Below are 19,403 nucleotides of genomic sequence, written 5' to 3'. Positions count from 1 at the left end.
ATCACCATTATCCCTCACACTCTTGATGCAGTAGCCCCTTAACTGGTCTTTCTTTCTACTCTGAAATTTCCTCAGCTTATTCTTCAAACAGGTGACCAGAGCGACCCTTCTAAAACTGCATCCCATATGTATGAATGAATGCCTGCTCATCACACTGAGAACAGAATTCAAAGTCCTAACTCTGTATGGACCACGGCTCTCTACTGATGTGACCTGCAGCTCTCTCTCTAAGCACGTGTTCTGCCACTTTCCACTCTCTCATAGTGCTCCAGCCAAATGGGCTTCTAGATTGTTCTTTGATCACTGTCACTGGGCTGCTGCCTCATGACCTTTACAGTTTCTGTCCTTTCTTCCTGGCATGCTTTCATTCATTCATCTCAGCTCAACTGTCATCTCCTTTAACATGATTTCCCTGCCACCCTTTTTAACATACCATCCACAGCTCTGTTTTATTTTTTCCCATGGCACTTCATTGTGCCCATGCTGTCAGAGGTAGGTATGCCCTAGCCCTTCGCTACCATATCCAGTCCTCTGATCTTTAACTTGGAACCATCTCTCATATCAGTCCCTCCTTCCCCATTTCCACATTGGTGGCCATTGATTTCTATTTGGGATATTAGTCAGGATTCTCTAAGGAAACAGAACCAAACCAAGAGAGAGGGGTGTGTGTGTGTGTGTGTGTGTGTAGATATGTTATGAGGACTTGACTCCCGTGATGATGGGGACTGAGAAGTCTTAGGATCTGCCATCTGCAAGCTGGAAATTCAGAAAATCCAGTGGTGCAATTCTAGTTTGAGTCCAAGGGCTTGAGAACCAAAGAAGCTGATGGTGTTAATCCCAGTCCAAGGGTAGGAGAAGACCAATGTCCACAAGCAGGCGGGAAGTAAAAAGGGTGAATTCCTCCTTCCTCTACCTTTTTGTTCTCTTCAGGTCCTCAAGGGTTTGGTGATGCCCATCTGATTGGAGGAGGGACAACCTGCTTTACCAAGTGTACAGATTCAAACACTGATGTCATACAGAAACACCACACAGACACACTGAAATGATGTTAAATCTGGACACCTTTTGGCCTGGTCACATTGACATATAAAAGTAACCAAGTTGACACATTAGCTGACCATTAACCTCATTTGAGTAACTGTTAGTAGATGCCACACTCTTTAGTACTTTTAGTATACAACCTCATTATGACTACATTTCCCTGGTGTTCATTACAAATACCTCACAAATACCCCATGTTAGGTAAGATAGTTATTTTAGCCTCTTCCAGATAGAAAATGGTGTCTCAGACAAGATAATGTATATATCCAAGCTCTTGCAGGTTATTAGGAAAAGGGTCTAGATGTAAAGTAGTTTATAGGATACCTTGCTGCCACTTGCATCCACCTTGTTGAAGCTTTGAGGCGAAACTCTGGTCATTTTATTCATCATATTCTTATTTAACATCTACTCTGCATCAGGCATCATAGACACTGGGGACATGCGGTGTGTAAATTGTGCCTGTGTTTTGACCCTTCAGCTGGCTCTGTTTCCTAAATCAAGCCAGTCCACAGTCGTACACCAGCCTGCCTTTCCAGGCTGGCTTCTCACTGGTTCACCTCAGCTGCCCATCAGTGGGACTGGTTACTTTTAGCGTCATTGGGTTCCTGCTACATAGGATGCTCTTTGCCCTTCTCTGTATGTCCACTCCTCCTCATCGTCAAGGCTTAACTCAAATCTGGGTCTTTGATAAACAAACCCAGCCTTGTATAGTGTTTATCCTATGAGCTGTCCCAGCTTGTTATCTATGAGTTTTTTGTCATCAGTTACCTCATTACAAATCAGAAATGCTGGGCTGCATTCTTTGCTCTCCAGCTGGTCTGTGATGTTGCTGAGGGCAGAGATCATGGCTCACACATCCTTGCCAACGCCACCCCAAACAGGTGCCTGTAGATAATAGGTCCTCCCCACTATCTCTTGGGTGTACAGATGAATTCACAGATCTTTTAAAATTAGCCTTTGTCTTTAGGTCTTTGTTGGAAGATCAGCAGTGCAAAAAAAAAAAAAATCTCTTGAGATTTTCATATGCAAAATATATTAAATATCTTTGGGAAAATGTAAGTTTATCTCTAAATCACAGCATATATTTGCACTTACTGGCTTTTTAAAATTAAAATAATAATTTTGCCCTCCAGGTAGCAAGAAAGTAGCCCAAGGGATTGTAGAATTTACAGACACAGAGCAAGATTTATAGACGTACTATTTCATTCTTGGGTCTTATTTCAGCTGTTACCCAAATAGCTTTGTTAATTCAGTTCCAATCCCCTTCCACATCTATAGCAGTCCTAAGGGAAATTGAGTTACTAATATAAACTAAGATAATAAATGTTGCTTTTCATCATACACCACGTTTTTACAGAAGCCTAGAAATATTTGCTATGAAACAATGTGAAAGCAAGAACATTTATATAGCTAAAATTCACTTGGCCATTATTGCATTTCTGTATATTCTGGTTGGTATTTTAGATGTTATTTGCTTTGCAAATGTGTTATCTTTCTCATTGAGGCTGTTTCTCCTCTGGCTGTGGCTTACAGTATGTAATAATGTGTAAAAGTTCCTGTGTATATAGTGCCTAGTACCTCATGCATTCCCAATAAATGATTATTGAGTTGAACCTGTAAGTTTCTCTAGAGTTTCCGTGTTCAAGACAGAATTTGCCATGGTTGTGGCCACTGCCTCATAATCAATGCCACAAAGCTATGAGACAGAAATCATTGTCCATGAAATGTAATTTTCAGGACAGATATGAGCCTAGGCACTTAGAGATGGCTTTCATATAATATTTTTAGAATACTATGACAGAGATATTACTGTCTTCATTTCAGAGATGGGAAAGTTTAAGTTTAGGAAGTTAAATACATTTTGTCCTTGTATCACACAACAAGCTAAGTGGTAAATCAAGGTTTCCAATTTTAATCTTCCTGGCTCTGAAGTTTGAATTCTATTCAGTGTGTGCTGTGTGGCTTCCTTGAATGATGGTGTAGTGATCATAGACCGGGCAGTGCCGTTATTTTATGTCACTGCTTGACCGCTGTTCAGGTCAAGACCCACCTTCCCAGGCAGGGATGACATTCAACATATTTATCAACTGGTTGGTCATCGGCATTCAGAGTGGACACCACAGCCTCTCAGAAGGGACCCTGGCCATTACTGACGTTCTGACCATGCCCAGTCACACTCATTCACTGTCGGTCCAGCACCTAGACTACAAGCCTTTGAAATGGTGTGCAAAATGACGTGCCTGTGTACATGTACATTTTCTTTTCTGTAAAGTAATTTGATTTCATCAGATTCTCACAGAGATTTTTGACCTCTAAAAATTAAAAGCTTCTGTTGGGTGGTGAGTGAACTAGATTAATTGCTTTGACAAAAATAACAAGATATTTTAAAAAAACAACAAGATGTTTATATTTAGAGAACAGTATTGTGAAGCAAAAGAGAACTTATGAGGTGAGAGGAATTGCATTTTGTGGGACAGTGTGGCAGAAGGGAAGTGGAGAGACACTGGGAAAGTGTGAGCTTTCTGTGTTGTGGGGTCACAGGGACCACTCTTCGGTGGGTTTGGAATACTTGATAAGATGGAACCTTGTTTCAGAGACTTGTTGTGTTCTTAAATTGTTTCCTAAAGCAGCAGGTGGCTCAGTCAGTTGAGCGTCTGGCTCTTGGTTTCAGCTCAGGTCATGATCTCATGGACCTGGGGTCCAACCCCGTGTTGGGCTCCATGCTCAGCGTGGTCCTCTCTCTCCCTCACCTGCCCCCCCAACACGTGTGCACATGTGTACACTCTCTCTCTCTCTCTAAAATAAATAAATAAAATAAATCTTATCAAAATAAAATAAATTATTTCCTGATATAATTGAGAGGGGCAGGTTTAGTTCTCTTTTCCCCCATTTTGACACTTCTGGAAACTGTAAAACTCATTTCTTACCTTCTTCTAATTAGTCAGTAGTGTTTTCTGGTGAGTGTTTGTGTTTGTGTGTGTGTGTGTGTAACTTTGTAATCTAGCTATTTTATCTGCAATGTGAATAATGCAGAAGGGAAAGCTCCATTCCCAAATGTTATAAAAACAGTTCTGCATTTATTATTTACTTTATAATTTGACCAGGAGTTCATTATGCATGATTTTAAGTAACATTTATAACAAAATCAGAATTAATTTTATTAAGTTTTCCGAATCAGTCATCACACCAGATAAGTTTATCAGGAAACTATTAAATATTTGAAAATAAAATTAATGATGTCAAGTTTATGACATTAGAATGCTCTGCTCTAATGAAATGTCATATTCGCATTCTGCTTGGTTCGTCAGGAAGCACCCCACACTTCTTCTTCTTCATTACCCTGTTCTATTTGCCATTTTCCCTGGGTGTTAAGTGTGGAATAACCACCTATAGAGAATAATTGGAGGCACTTACATAATGCCTGTTTCTCCATTCTTCTGGCCATCTCAGTTCTGCATTCCACATGTTAGCTATATAAAATGTTAAGATTACAATAGTTTAGCAAATATACATTACTGTGAGTTATAAGCAACCATCTGGATTTGAAACTTTATTTACAGTAATTGTGGTTTTATTACTTTCTCTAATACTGCCCAAAATATTCTTTACAGATTCCAACAAAATGTGATCAATTATAAATAAAATTAAAGCCAGTTTTAACAAACCTTAGATGAATTAGTGATAATGAGGCTATTAATATCAAGCCAAGTGAATTCTGATAATATGTGTTCAAGTATTACTGCTTTTAAGAGTTGTGTAGCCTCTGGTTTGTCAGTTTTATACAAATCTTTGATCAACCACGATATAATGTTACCATCTCAATGGTTCTGGAAAAGTTAAGCATTATTTGAATGTGCATTTTAAAGCGTCCATTTACCTTTTAAGTTAATTGGAGCCCATTTGAAAGTGACTTCAATTAGTTGTCTTTGAAAAGTTGTGTCGAGACAGCTTCTCATTAGGACATTTATAGCACATACACAACTGAAAAGGCAACGTGCGAGTTGCTGTCTGGCCTGCAGCAAGCTGAGATCCTCTCGTCAGCTGGGGCTGTGGGGTAGAGTCGCGCTCTAGATGGCTCCTCTCTCCAGGTCTCTCTTTTAACCAACTGTTATGATCTAGGTTTTGTTCTCATACCATGAAAATCTGTAACCTTGATGCATTACCTGTAGTGAAGTATGGTATATCTCTGGGCTTTAGAGTCTCTTGAAAACACAAACATATGCAGAACAAATGAAGGAATCATTTCAGTGAAATACTGTGAGGACTTTACCACCTGCTCATCCACTTCAGATTTTTACCTTTACATACATGTATCTATACATACATACATACAAATATATAATATATTATACATAATATGTCATATATATATGTGTGTTTATATATATATATATAATCCCCTACTATGTGCAAGGCACTGTGTAGAAGGTGCTGATAGTACTGTTGTGAACTAAGGAAATGTGGCCCTTGTCCTCATGAACCTCACTGGCACAGAAGATACTTAGTAACTGTAGTAAAGCTGAGTGCCAGAAAATAGAAGGTTCTGGAAGACTTCACAGCAGGAGGGCCCAAAGGAGTCTTGGTGATTGGAAACCTCAGTGATGATGAGACATTTCGCTTGAGTAAGATTTTTCAAGAGAAGGGGGGCTGGAGTAGAGAAATGGTATCCCAAGCAGAAGAAACTGTACAAAGAGATGAGAAAGGATATAGAACTTTCAAGGATTTGAAAGAATTCTGCCAGAGGTAGAGCACAGATCGCGAGCGAGAGATTGCAGTGAACAAGGGAAAAAAGGAGGGCGGGATCCTTCTGTGGCAAGTTGAGGTTTGCAAACTGTATTTGAGCTGTTTATAACTACCCCCGTGAAGGTACCTATCCAGGACTATGGGATCTGTGTGGCTGAAACAGTTCTGTTTAATTTAGTGAAATAGTTAAAAATAAAATGAGTTACTCAAAGTACTGGGCAGTCAAAAAGTTGTTATAATTTCTAGTTAAGTTGTGGATGAATTTGGTTTCATTCACCATGGCACTTTCTGAGGCTTTCCCTGGACATTCCCAGGCTGTGAAGCTGTGCCCTGGGATGCTTGTTTGCACTGCTTCTAGGGCAAAGAAGAAGAGGGATGTTGGTGTGCCCACAGACTGCAGAGGTTCAGACTCCTTAAGTTTCCCCTGATTTGCATTTTTGAACCCCTCTTTCTCACTCTTCAACTCATCTCTCCTAAGCAGCAATCAAATGGATCACACTTTATTTTTTTATTTTTTAAATGAGTGATTTTATTTTAGAAAGAGAGTGCACGTGTGAGCAGGGGGAGGGGCAGAGGGAGAGGCAGAAGGAATCCACAAGCAGATTCCCTGGCTAGGCGTGGAGCCTGATGCAGGACTGGATCCCAGGACCCTGAAATCACGACCTGAGCCAAAATCAAGAATCGGCCTCTCAACTGACTGAGCCCCTGCATGGGTCACATTTTAAAAGTAATAGCTGAGTTGGTAGAGTGACACATTTTATGTCACAGCCACAATGTGCTATGTGAGAGACGTCATTGGCATTGACCGCACTAGGCAGGTAGTCAAAGTACAAATGTCTTGCCTTTGCAACTGAGTATGAACATGTAGAAATTGATTTTGTTGCAAAGTGCGCTGATACTATCTGACAGTTATTTCAACATTCGCCTTGAAATCCTGCAAGCTTTGACCAAGTAACCGTTTTAGCAGTTTTAGAAATGAATAAAGAAAAAAGAGAAGAATTGGGAGCTTATAACTGAACGTGACACCAAAACCAATGCAAAGAATGTCTGGTCTCAATCTCAGTTATCAAGCATATCATGTCAAAGTGTGTTTTAGGGAAAAAACCCTTACATACATCTGACTGAATTATTGTGAAGTGTGGTTCAGTAAGGAAATATAGCAAAGTCTGAGATGTAGTTTGGAGAAAATGTTAGATTAAGGAATGCTCATCTTTCCTAGAAGAAACCAGAGAGATGAATTAGGTTTAGTGAGAAGACTTGGTCGAATAGATACTGGGGCACGGAAAAGAGATATTTCCTGGTTGACCCAGAGAAATTCAAGTTTTAACTCAATGTAGGCCACAAATAGATGTCAAAGCTCAAGAGGAAGATGTATTTGGTAGCTAGCCTGCCTACAGCTGGAAGTGGATTGGAACTTCTTTGTGAGTACAAGTTTTTCAGACTGCCACAGACACTTGAAGAAGAAAGTCCTTGGCTCTGCATGGTTATGGGACTACCTAGGTGTGTAGAATCATTAGAATTTGATAAGCAATGGGGAGCCTGGGTGGCTCAGTGGGTTAAAGCCTCTGCCTTCGGCTCAGGTCATGATCCCAGGATTCTGGGATCGAGCCCTGCATTGGGCTCTCTGCTCCGAGGAGAGCCTGCTTCCTTCTCTCTCTCTCTGCCTGCCTCTCTGCCTACTTGTGATCTCTCTCTCTGTCAAATAAATAAATAAAATCTTTAAAAAAAAGAATTTGATAAGCAATATCAAAGTGATTTTGGTGATTCTTTATTTCCATGCTTTCATGGTTTTCATTCTAATAGACTGCAGTCAGCACCGGAGCAGGCATGGGGTTTATTTTGTACACTAAATCTGCAGTGCTTAGCACAGGGCCTGGGAGGTACTAAACACTCAATAGACGTCAGTTAGATGTGGAAAATAAATGTTGCTGTAATCCACCTAACAATTCTTCTTGTTTTGGCTTGTTTATTTTTAATATTTCATGAATAAGAATGTAGGAGGCAAGAAGCTGGGAGGTACTGCCAAGGTCAGAGCTATGAGAATTCTTTTGGAATATTAAAATGTTAAAGATACTGGTTCTGTTAGTATTATCTATTAATTGTATTATTAGATAATATGATAACATTATGTTATTAATTACTTAATTATTAGTTCTATTAAGTATATGTCGAATATAGATTATGGGGTTTTTTTTTAAAGATTTTATTTGTTTATTTGACAGACAGAGATCACAAGTAGGCAAAAGGAAGCAGGCTCCCTGCTTGAGCAGGGAGCCCGATGCAGGGCTTGATCCCATGACCCTGGGATCATGACCTGAGCCAAAGGCAGAGGCTTTAACCCACTGAGCCACCCAAGCACCCCAGATTATGTTTTTGAGTAGTAAATTATTGTAACTACTCTTAGTCCTGTTTTGTAATTACACCTGGTTTGGTAAGAATAAATGAGGCATGTCTTTCATAATCATTTACTATGGACAGTGTGAAATCAGAACTATCAGAGATTTAACTATGAAAACATTGATACTTTGATATTGCTATAAAACTTACTTTCAAACAGTGTAATTATAATATGTATAACCCCTTTGTGTATATAATTTTCCTTTTACAATGAAAAATGCAAGTTATCTTGCTAAAAAATTATATTTATTTAATTCTCTGGTGAGAAGATTTGTGAAAATATTTATTAGACAGACAGATGGATCCCACTTTCTGAAACATTTTCAGAAAAGCATCCATTTAATGCAATGCCACCATATTTCACCTTCTGTAGTGAATCTCAGCTTCTCCGTTATGGTGACAAACATCACTTTCAGGACATATGGACTCTGGGGTAAAGGGCTATGGAAACAAGTAGCAATGGTCAAGGCTACAGTTGTCTGGGGGAAATGCAGAAAGGAAAAAATAAAAACAAACCTCAAGATTATCACTGTATAAATCACTGTATACTTTTTTACTTGATGGCCAAAACCTTTCATATTATCACTGGGAATTGATGGAATAGATTATCAGTTATTATAAAATTACTAAACACTGAAGATATCACAGCTAATATGTGGTTTTACTCTTCCAAAATGAACCATAGTAACATTTGTCATATAATATGATCATTTTCTAAGTGAGGATAAATGAAATGAAGGGGGGCTTCTAAAGTTGATCTAAACTAATTAAAAGGATCTCAGGCAGCCATGGTTGAAAGAGAAGTAAAAATCTTTGAAGACTTTTAAAAACAATATATGTTATTGCATTTATGCATCATTCCATGGTTGAAACAAAAACCAAACAAAGCACACAAAGAAAACTCAGAGCAAGGGTGCCTGGGTGGCTCAGTCATTAAGCATCTGCCATCCGCTCGGGTCATGATCCCAGGGTCCTGGGATCAAGCCTCACATAGGCTCCCTGCTCAGCAGGAAGCCTGCCTCTCTCTCTCCCACTCCCACTGCTTGTGTTCCTGCTCTCGCTGTCTCTCACTCTGTCAAATAACTAAATAAAATATTAAAAAAAAAAAAAAAGAAAAAGAAAACTCGGAGCAATTGTCCAAGAATTAGCAGATGTTGATAAGGAAACCCCAGATAGTCTGGACACAAGGAAAGGCAGACACTGGTTCTCTTCCTATTTCAGAATAAGTATAAGAAGACAGACACTGAAATCTAAATTTTTGGCAAATAGGGTTGTTATCTCTTCATTTTTCTTCTCTCAGCAGTGAACTTTGATCAACTCTAGGATTTTAGCAGACATACAAGCTAATAAGTCAGTGTATCATAGTTTGTGGGTGCTGGTGGGTGACGTGAGACTGTTACTCATGTCACAGCAGGAGGTATGAGTGTCCAGTCTTTGTGTTGGCTCCCCAAGCCCCCCAAGTCCCGTGGAGGTGACATGGAACATTCCAGATAGAAACTGTGCTCCAAAGGTTTTTGTCACAGCTGAGGAGCCCAAGCTTAGAGAATCTGCCAATTTAACAGTAAGCAAGCTGCTGTTCGTCAGGGATGGGGAGTGGTGGGGGGAGGGGGAACATGTTCCCTCATTTCTCAAGGTTGATCCCTTATAAACCACATTCCTGATAAGCAGGGGGAGGGGAGAGGGGAAGAGTGCTCAGAGCCTTGATGTGTGTTACACTCAGTAACGATGTGCAGAGTCCCTGGGGCTCTGGCAGGCTGCATCTCACAACATCCTGCACCAGGACTCAGCAGAGAAGCTGACTCAAGGATAGCAACAGCAAAGCTAGAATGTTCTGTGGAAGCGTGGAGGCTTGCTCTAATACGGGTGTGCATGGAGACTCTTAACACCGTGACATTTAGGGCTTCTGGAATCACAAGCAAAATAGATTATAGGTTTGGCTATTGTAGACATTGCTGCTATAAACATTCGGGTGCACGTGCCCCTTCAGATCACTATGTTTGTATCTTCAGGGTAAATACCCAGTAGTGCAATTGCTGGGTCATAGGATAGTTCTATTTTTAACATTTTGAGGATGTCTACAATAGCCAAACTATGGAAAGAACCTAGATGTCCATCGACAGATGAATGGATAAAGAAGATGTGTTATATATACACAATGGAATACTATGCAGCCATCAAAAGAAATGAAATCTTGCCATTTGCGACGACGTGGATGGAACTAGAGGGTATCATGCTTAGCAAAATAAGTCAATCAGAGAAAGACAACTATCATATGATCTCCCTGATATGAGGAAGTGGAGATGCAACATGGGGGGTTAAGGGGGTAGGAGAAGAATAAATGAAACAAGATGGGATTGGGAGGGAGACAAACCATAAGTGACTCTTAATCTCACAAAACAAAGTGAGGGTTGCTGGGGGGAAGGGGGTTGGGAGAAGGGGGGTGGGGTTATGGACATTAGGGAGGGTGTATGCTATGGGGAGTGCTGTGAAGTGTATAAACCAGTTGATTCACAGACCTGTACCCCTGGGGATAAAAATACATGTTTATAAAAAATAAAAAATAAATAAATAAATTTAAAAAATAGATTATAGATATTATTTTTGCTTATGAATAGAATTAATAAATCACCTTAATAATATACTGGTCCTGAAGAAATGGAATGATGTCTATCTTTGGGAGAAGCTGGTGTTGGCATAAATGATGTTTCTGTATGGCAGAAACTACAGATTCTACTTCTTTCTCCCATTGTGCTTTCCATGGCGCCAAATGGTAAATAAGTGCTCAGAAATATATTGATGGCACTCAACTTTGTCTGCATTTCATGCGAGGCGCTGATGTATTGGACATCATGATCCACAATACCCTGTTTCTGTTGCTGCTACTAGGTGAAGCTACTTGTAGCAATGACAGGTCATCAATATCTGATAGGCTCTGACTATTCTTATTTTTCTTTTAAGATTTATTTATTTATTTATTTATTTATTAGACAGAGAGAGAGATCACAAGTAGGCAGAGAGGCAGGCAGAGAAAGAGGTGGGAAGCAGGCTCCCTGCCAAGCAGAGAGCCCGATGCGGGGCTCAATCCCGGGACCCTGAGATCATGACCCGAGCCGAAGGCAGAGACTTAAACCACTGAGCCACCCAGGCGTCCCACGCTCTACTATTCTTAGCAGGTGCTATCTCTGACAATGCTTTACCTCTGTTTTAAATATTCATCCCCTAATATAATTGGGATTCATCCCCTAATTATAAAGGAACCACGTACCCAGAAAAGAAGTGTCCATCAGTCATCATACAGCCATTTGCACCTTTATTCAACAAATACTTCCTGTGCTCTCACCATGTATCTTCTTTGAATACGACTCTAGCTCCACTTGGGAAGAATCATCAGCTATACCAGGTTGAGTCATTTGACCTTCCATAGCCTTGACCATTGTGCATCATTGGAAATGGAAGAGGCGTTCCCCAGTGATTGCTTCTTTTATCTATGTGAATGACAAGCCATGGTAGGGTGAGTGGAGAGTGACATGCCAACCAGGGCGATTCCCAAATTCCTCTGGGGATAACTGTTTCCTAATCCTTTCTTCCAATCCCCATTAGAAGATTTCCTGAAACTGCAACTGTGCTTTGTTTCCTTCAGTTTATATCTTCTGTAGGAAAAAAAAAAAAATAAAAAGAAACATTGTCACTAATAAAAGAAGATATAATGATAATATTTACATGTTGCCAATCAAATAGAACAAAATGCTATGCCAATGAAGAATTGAAAAAAAAAAAAAGATCTGAAGCATCGCTTCCTTGAGAGTCATTAAGTGGAACAAGTTTTCTCCTTCAGAGGTGAGGCCCCCTCCGCAGACTCACGCGGTTATTCATAGAGTCCTCGGGTCCAGAGTCTGAAGCACGTGGAAGCAGTCTGTATGGGTCGTATTTAGGAATGTGCTACACGATGTTGGCAGCATTCTCCCTGTTTCTATGTATGCTAACTGTTGGTGTCATTCTTATTAAGTCAGGACTGATGATGTGTCACATTCCCACAAGACAGCTGGCTGGTTGGAAGGTGGTATTTTGAAGAGTTACTCACTTTCTATAATAATTGTACTTGGCATCAGCTTCGCTTTCCTGCTCAGGCATTTGACACAGCTGACCATTCCCTCCTCTTTAGGCTCCTCTCTCTACGGCTTCCCTGGATTTTATAACACTTTCTTAAGGGATTTCATTCCCTCTTTGTCATTCATCCTTTGGCTGACCCTTGTTTATTTCTCTCACTGACCCGTTGTTCTTCTCCATCTCCTAAAGGTGGATGCTCCTCAAGGTTATTTGTTTGCTTTTTTCCCTCTTCTCTCTACAGTTTTCCTATCTAGTGATCTCATCTACTCCCCTAGATTAAATAGACTGATTTTAAGATTATTCTCAAATCTTTATTTTTAATATAACGGGATATTCTTGAACCTAAGAAAATGTGCACTAACCTGTGTTAAATTTCCACTTAGATGTCTTCCAAACACCTCACGTTCAACATGGATCACAACACCCATAATCTCTACCCTCATATTCCATTTACTCCGCCTCAGCTTATGTTTGATTTTCCCCCCTTTCTCAATCGTGCTTCAAGTCCAGGTTGACAGATTAATTGACTTCTCTTGCGTAATATCCGTTGACTCCATTCCGAGTTTACACTCTTTATTACTTGTACTTCGCATGTCACACTGAACTCGCAACATCACTGGTTTCAGCTCAGCTGTGTCCCTTTCACAGTCAGGGAATGAGAAATCCCACTAGGTTTTTACAGAGTGGATTTAACTCAGGGAATTAGTTCCAATGACAGATGATAGCTGGGAGATGTTACCATGCCTGGTGTTAGAGGAACAAAGAAAGAAATTGGGTTATCAGAACCTAGAAGGTCACAAGGGAGATCTCTAAAAGGGTATGATGTTGGGGTTCAGATCCCTAAAAGGGTATAGCGAGACTAGTATGGGGTATGGTGAGACTAGTCCTCGTCCTTGAGAAGATGCTCTGCGCTGGAGAAAAGAGCTGGTCTTGAGCCATGGGGCCGCTGGGAGGAGCTGCCACTTCCGGCATGAAGCTCACCAAGCAGCAACCCAACAGGACGAAGGAAGCCCTCTTCCTTCCTCTTGTTTTCTTGCCTCTTGCCTGTGGCTGCTTTTGGCATCATCTAGCAAGAAACCAGCCGGTAGAAGAGCCTGAGTAATTTATATGTCAATGCCCAACCCACGCATCAAAAATGGAAAACAGCTGGTGGACTTGGAGTTGCGAGACAGTAGTGAAGGGACCTGCACTGAGTACCCCTTCAGCTGCTCAGACTGCGGACACATCCTTTTGCGTGTATTTGAACGTCTTCTCCACAATGGCGAATGCTTCCTAGGTATACCCAGTGAGAAACAATCCCTCATATGAGGACTCTGAGCCTTCCCCCAAAAATGGAAGACACAAGTTCCAATAATCGTGCTGTCCATCTCTGGGAGAAACTAGTTCTTTTTTTTTTTTTAATTTACTCAAAATTGTAAGAGAATATCATGTATCCTAAAGAATAAATTAAATTATGAAGTTAACCACAAAGATATAAACATATAAGGTAAGTAGAATCAGTAAGGAGGGAGGAAAAAAGTTATTACTACACAAACACATATATGTGTGTGTATGTATAGGTACCTGCATATGTATTATGCATATATATACACTACACTTGTGTATGTAGATATATAAACTATATATGTAATTTTTATACATTTACATATACATATATACAATCTGTCTGTATATACACATCTTTTATACTATGTAATATATATAGTCTCTATATACACAAATACACTGTATGTGTTTGTATATATATCTGTGTGTGTGTGTATGTTTGTATGTGTGTTTGTGTATCAGATAGAGGAAAGAAAGAAAGAGAGAGGGAGGGAGGGGAGAAGGAAGAAGGGAAGGAAGAAAGGGGAAAATATTCCTAATTGATACAGTTCTTATTTCTGTACCTGCTAATGAGAGTTTATATTTTTTTATAATGTCTCTTTTCTATAACCCCTTATGTTACCTTTTCTCTCAGCCGTAATCTCAATTTGTGGGGTTTTTAAAAAATGATTTTATATGGTGACCCAAATTTTCTTCCCTTATGGCTCTAAACACAGAAATCTTTAATAGGTTGTCATAGTTTTTTATTAACTTTTACTCTTAGGCATGGAGATACTGAGAGGTAACACAGGAATCATGTAGTAGCAACCCAATTTTTCCTTAGTAACTGGGATGATATTCCAGCCAGCCAGTATCCCTCTTTTTTCTCTGTTAGTTCAGTATTCGAGGAAATGGCCAGGTGACAGTTTCAACTTTCCGTGAATGGAGATATTTTTGTATCCCCCGTGCAGAGTGCCCCTGCGCTTTGGGTACTAAGACATCTGCGCCAACAGAGCCCAGGTTGAGAAGATGTAAATCGAACATTCCATCAATGGTGTTGGGTGTAGTAGTGGTAGTACCCACTCCCACTTCCACCTCTTTATTCTGCACATGTATTTTTTGGCTGTGAGAAAAATGGCATCATACCTTGCTTGCGAATTCAGAGCATCGATCACGGTTCCCTCAGTGACTCTGCCTTTCTGAATGTTGTCACCATCTGGCACCACAACTAGGGCTTCACTAGGCTGATCGCCATTCCATCAGGCCAGCTGCTTCCGGGTGATGGGAGACTGAATAGTATGAGAAGAGTCAAAGAACATAACCCATCACCCTATATCCTTTATAGTGACCGAGTTCATGATTCAGAAGCGGTGTGCGTGAGTACCATCCAGCAACTGAGAGTTCTGTGCATCTGCGGACGGTGACGCTGTCAGAAACGTGATGGACAGGAAAGGGATTTTGGATACCATGAGTCGATCTCAAATCAGAGCCAATAATCCCTGGCAGACAGATACATTTCTTTTACCCCAGCTGACAGTCATCCTATTAGATGGTCCAAGACCCTTCAGAGAAGTCTTAGAGGGATATTTACTCTGATGGACTGTGAAAAAGCATCTCATAAAGCCAGTGCCTTGGGTAGTCCTGTCCTTGCCCCATTCAACTTTGATGATAACAAGGGCTATGAGACCAAATGGATGGGAACTTAGAGAAAATCACAAGTTTAGAATATACTCCAAAAACCAGAGAACTTACATGTTGGCCTAAAAGAAAGTTTGTTACTGTTGCCACTGTCATTGCTCTTTCCCCTAAAGCTAGAGCTGACTTGGGGAAAATCAAATCCAAAGTCTTATAGAATTACAAGTTGCAGAACTACAACTAAGCCCACAGACTCTTTGCATCTTTTAGGTGAAAGGTATAGCATTCATTGGGAAGACATTGGATCCTGGTGCTTGGAGTGGGTCATCTAGATATATTCAGACAAAGCTGATCGTGAGTTCCCAGATCTGATGTTTCTCTGACCTTCTCCCTTCTCTGCCTTCCTTGCTTGAAGGCCTGGTTGTTCTGGGTCCCCTAGAGGGGCAAGATAAACTGGTCCTGGAGTTCCAGAAGGAGGCAGAGGCTGGAAACAGAGAGCTGCCTCTGTGACAGAGAATCACTCCTAGGGCACTTCCCTTCCAGGCAAATTGCTGACATGAGCAGCAAGCAGACAGAAATGAAGAGATTTCCATCCACTTCTCCTGCATCCCAAGCTCCTCTGCATACCCCTACTGACAGGATCTAACAAAAGCCCTCCGACAAAGGAATCCAGGAATCGTAGTCTGTGGCCTTGCATCCCAAGCATCGGGAATGGAATGCAGATGGGTGAATTTGGAGTTGAGAAAAAAATGCCCAACTATCTGACAGCCCTGCCCAGCCTTCAAGGACCAGCAGAGGTTGGAAGCGTATCCACGGTACTTAGCCTGGTTATTTCAGTCCCCTTGACTTAAAATCCTAGAGACTTGTGCAAATTTCAGGGTCACTGGTCACCTCCTGTCATGCTTCAGGGTAATGAAAATCCATATCTTCTCAAAGCTGGTAGAGTGCCTCCCTCTCTCCAGAGGAAGCCTTCTAAGAAGAAAAAGAGTGTTTTCTCTCTGGGTCTACCAACATACATGGCAACTTTGTTGAAGGAAGACTTTGACAACCTCTTTCCCGAAGTAGGAATCCACCCTCACTTTCTGCCATGGTGTGTCTGGTTAGTTCAGTTCACTTTTCTCTGCTTATCGCTGTTGTGAAAGTGAACACTCTTGTCACAAATGCACGGGGTGCACTGTGGATGGAATGAAATTGATCTGCCACCAAGACTGGTGTGTGCTCTGGGCTGATGGGGTGCCAAAAGGAGCCTCATGCTGGTGTCCATACAGGGTATCTCTATAGGCATGACACTGACCTGAAACCCTGTGAGAATCTTAGGGGTGTGTGTGTGTGTGTGTGTGTGTGTGATGAACCGATTGCCTCGTACATGAAAACAAAAAATAAATACCTTTTAGTTGCAGTTGGCTTTATTTGCTGTTAAAGGGCATGCATTAATGCTGTGTTTTTCAGTAATTTATCATTAGCCATTTCGAGGTTAGGGCCCCAGTGTGGACTACCTTTACTTGGCATTTACTTAGGAACCACAGTGTCATTTATAGCTGCCATCCATTTACGAAAATGAAGTAAATGCACTTGTACATAATTAATAGTTAAAAACAAGGTGAGGCTTTTAATAGAAAACAGGCCGTATGTGCTAATCTGACATGTTTCTCTCTTTTTAGTGTGAACATACAGGTTTTTGTAACTTGAAGTTTAAATGAAAATGTTTATTTTTAAAGAAAATCTGTTTTCCCTCATTTGAGATCAGAATTCAGAGCATATTGAAACATTCTCTATAGCAAACTTAAATATAGGATAACCCATCGCCCTTCGGTATTATCCTGCTGTAAAACATGTTCTCGTGGTGTTTACACAGGACTGACCCTACAGTGTTCTCTCTCGGTTATATGTTTTTGCTCCACGGACAGGGATCACTGGCTCTAACCCGTCCTTTACGCCAGCGCCTGTGGGTGTGCTGGACCAGAGAGCAGGTGGAGTCCGTGTGGGATTTCTTGCTGAGGCCCTGGTTCAGGCAGACCCCCGCTAGCGCAGGGGACTAAACTGCAGGCAGGGAGAAATCAGAAAGCCCTGATCTGTTCCCTAGAGCAGTCCAGCGGTGGGGAGGCCTGGCAGATCCTGGGGGACCATTTCAGGGATGGCCCTTTGCCTCGCCCTGATTCTCCCCACCTGTTTTTGTTGTTGTTGTTGTTTAAAATTTTATTTGTTTATTTGACAGGCAGAGATCACAAGTAGGCAGAGAGGCAGAGAGAGGGAGGAAAGAAGGCTCCCTGCTGAGCAGAGAGCCCAATGCAGGGCTCGATCCCAGGACCCTGAGATCATGACCTGAGCTGAAGCAGAGGCTTTAACCCACCGAGCCACCCAGGCGCCCCGCTCCCCACCTGTTGAGGGAGACACAGCTGAGCCGTGTGTCGGCTGTCCTCAGGGCGTCACTGGGTTTTACGTTTCCTGGGCTCCATGCCGTGCAAGACAGCAGGGCCTCAGATGGGTGTCTGGGGCATATCATACCCTCAGGGAAGTAAACCCACTGGATGCGAGCCTCTGTCAGACCACCGGGCACCTCTTCTTGAATAAAACTCTTACCTGAAGTCATAGAGCTTTCTGGAATTGCCTGATCAAAACCATTTACATGTCAGGATAAAGAGATTTAAAGTCATCCTTTATTGCCCATTTTAAGCCCCTCCTTCTCTCTCTCTTTGCACTTTAAGAAACCTTTTCTTTGTGTTTATGATTTAAAGCAGTTTTTGTGTCATTGTGAATTATAGCTACTTTCCCACAGTGATTTACATTTTTATGTGTTCCTCAGAAACCATCCTGTGTGGTTTGATAAAACATCCTTCGCTGGGCTGAAACCATGCCTTCTAGCCTGTTGCCTTATGAACTTCAGAATGGGTACTGCCACTCAGTTCCTAAAAGTCTCCCAGTGTCTTCCGGATGGATGCAGAAGAAGATACATACCATCCCTCCATCTGTTCCTCCTTGATCTTCAGGGTCCATGGGATTTTATGTTCAGCTACATTGCGCTACTGAAAACTCGCCCATTTTCCCTCCCCTTAAACTCCGGTGACTGTCCATGTCCCTGCAGTGTCACTTATCCCACTGCTACTGCTGCTCTGTATCCCCCACTCTATCTGAACACATCAGGAGCACCGTGCATGGGCTCTTTGTTTTATCTCTGAATCTTACGGTGCTGCTGGGCACCCAGCACGTGCTTAGTTAGTTTCACTACATAAAGAGACACGTGATCTAGTGCATGTCCTGTGTTTGCTTCCTTCAGACCCAGTAAAAGGTGATCAGATTGGATTGTATCAGATTGAAGAGAGGACCGGGGAGGCAAGGGCTCAAGCCACCTTTCCCCCCCTCCCTTGCATACACTCTCCTGACCACCCACCTGTCCTGGAGAGTTGCTTTGAGCTAGAATCATGATGCAGAGTTGATCAATAGTGGACACTGATATCTGACACTGAGAAAGTGGGATTGGAGGCAGCCGGCAAGAATCGTGTACCTGCCAGGATCCGTGGATTGGCGTGTGAAATTTTCCATGGATTCAATTAAGTAAGCCCTTTGCTACCGGCTCCTTATCTGGCTTGCAGTTTATTAGTCAAGTCATACTCCTTAGAGTGGATTAAAAACCTGTTAAATCAAGTAAATTGAAATACTTGGTGATTTTTCTCTCAATATTGTGTATCCATAAACCCCCCTCAAGGATAATGTCAGTTGTGAGATTTGCTGAATGACAAATTTCTTCTACAGATAGGGAGATGTTTTTAAAATTTTTTCAAAATTCTTGTTTATATCTTTTAAAATGTGAAGAGGAGGCAGTGGCCCTGTAAATTTCACAGGAAGTGAAAGCATCTCTTAATTCTCAGTGGTAAAAAGATGCTGTGGAGTGTCAAAAATAAACACATTATTACTCAGATAAATCCTTTTATTTTTTAAATATGTATTTATTTGAGAGAGAGTGAGAATAAGAGAAATCACAGAGGGAAAAGGAAATGCAGACTTCCTGCTGAGCAAGGAGTCCAGTGCTGGGCTCAATCCCAGGACCCCAGGATCATGGCCTGAGCCGAAGGCAGACACTTAACTGACTGAGCCACCCAGATGCCCCTTGGATAATCTTTTCAACTAGTGCCATCGATACCTATAGTACCAAAGGACTTTTTGCCATAACAAAACTA

General features: G+C 41.4%; 1 protein-coding gene across 1 annotated transcript in view; it reads left to right on the top strand.

Annotated features, from left to right (window-relative positions):
• The window catches only part of PRKN (parkin RBR E3 ubiquitin protein ligase), a 1,289,523-nt gene that overhangs the window by 594,563 nt on the left and 675,557 nt on the right, over positions 1–19,403 (top strand). The window lies entirely within an intron of this gene.

The sequence above is a fragment of the Lontra canadensis genome, unplaced genomic scaffold, assembly GCF_010015895.1.
Source record: "Lontra canadensis isolate GAN:19392208 unplaced genomic scaffold, GSC_riverotter_1.0 scaffold97, whole genome shotgun sequence".
In the NCBI taxonomy this organism is placed as follows: Eukaryota; Metazoa; Chordata; class Mammalia; order Carnivora; family Mustelidae; genus Lontra; species Lontra canadensis.
This window is presented reverse-complemented; position numbering and strand designations above follow the sequence as displayed.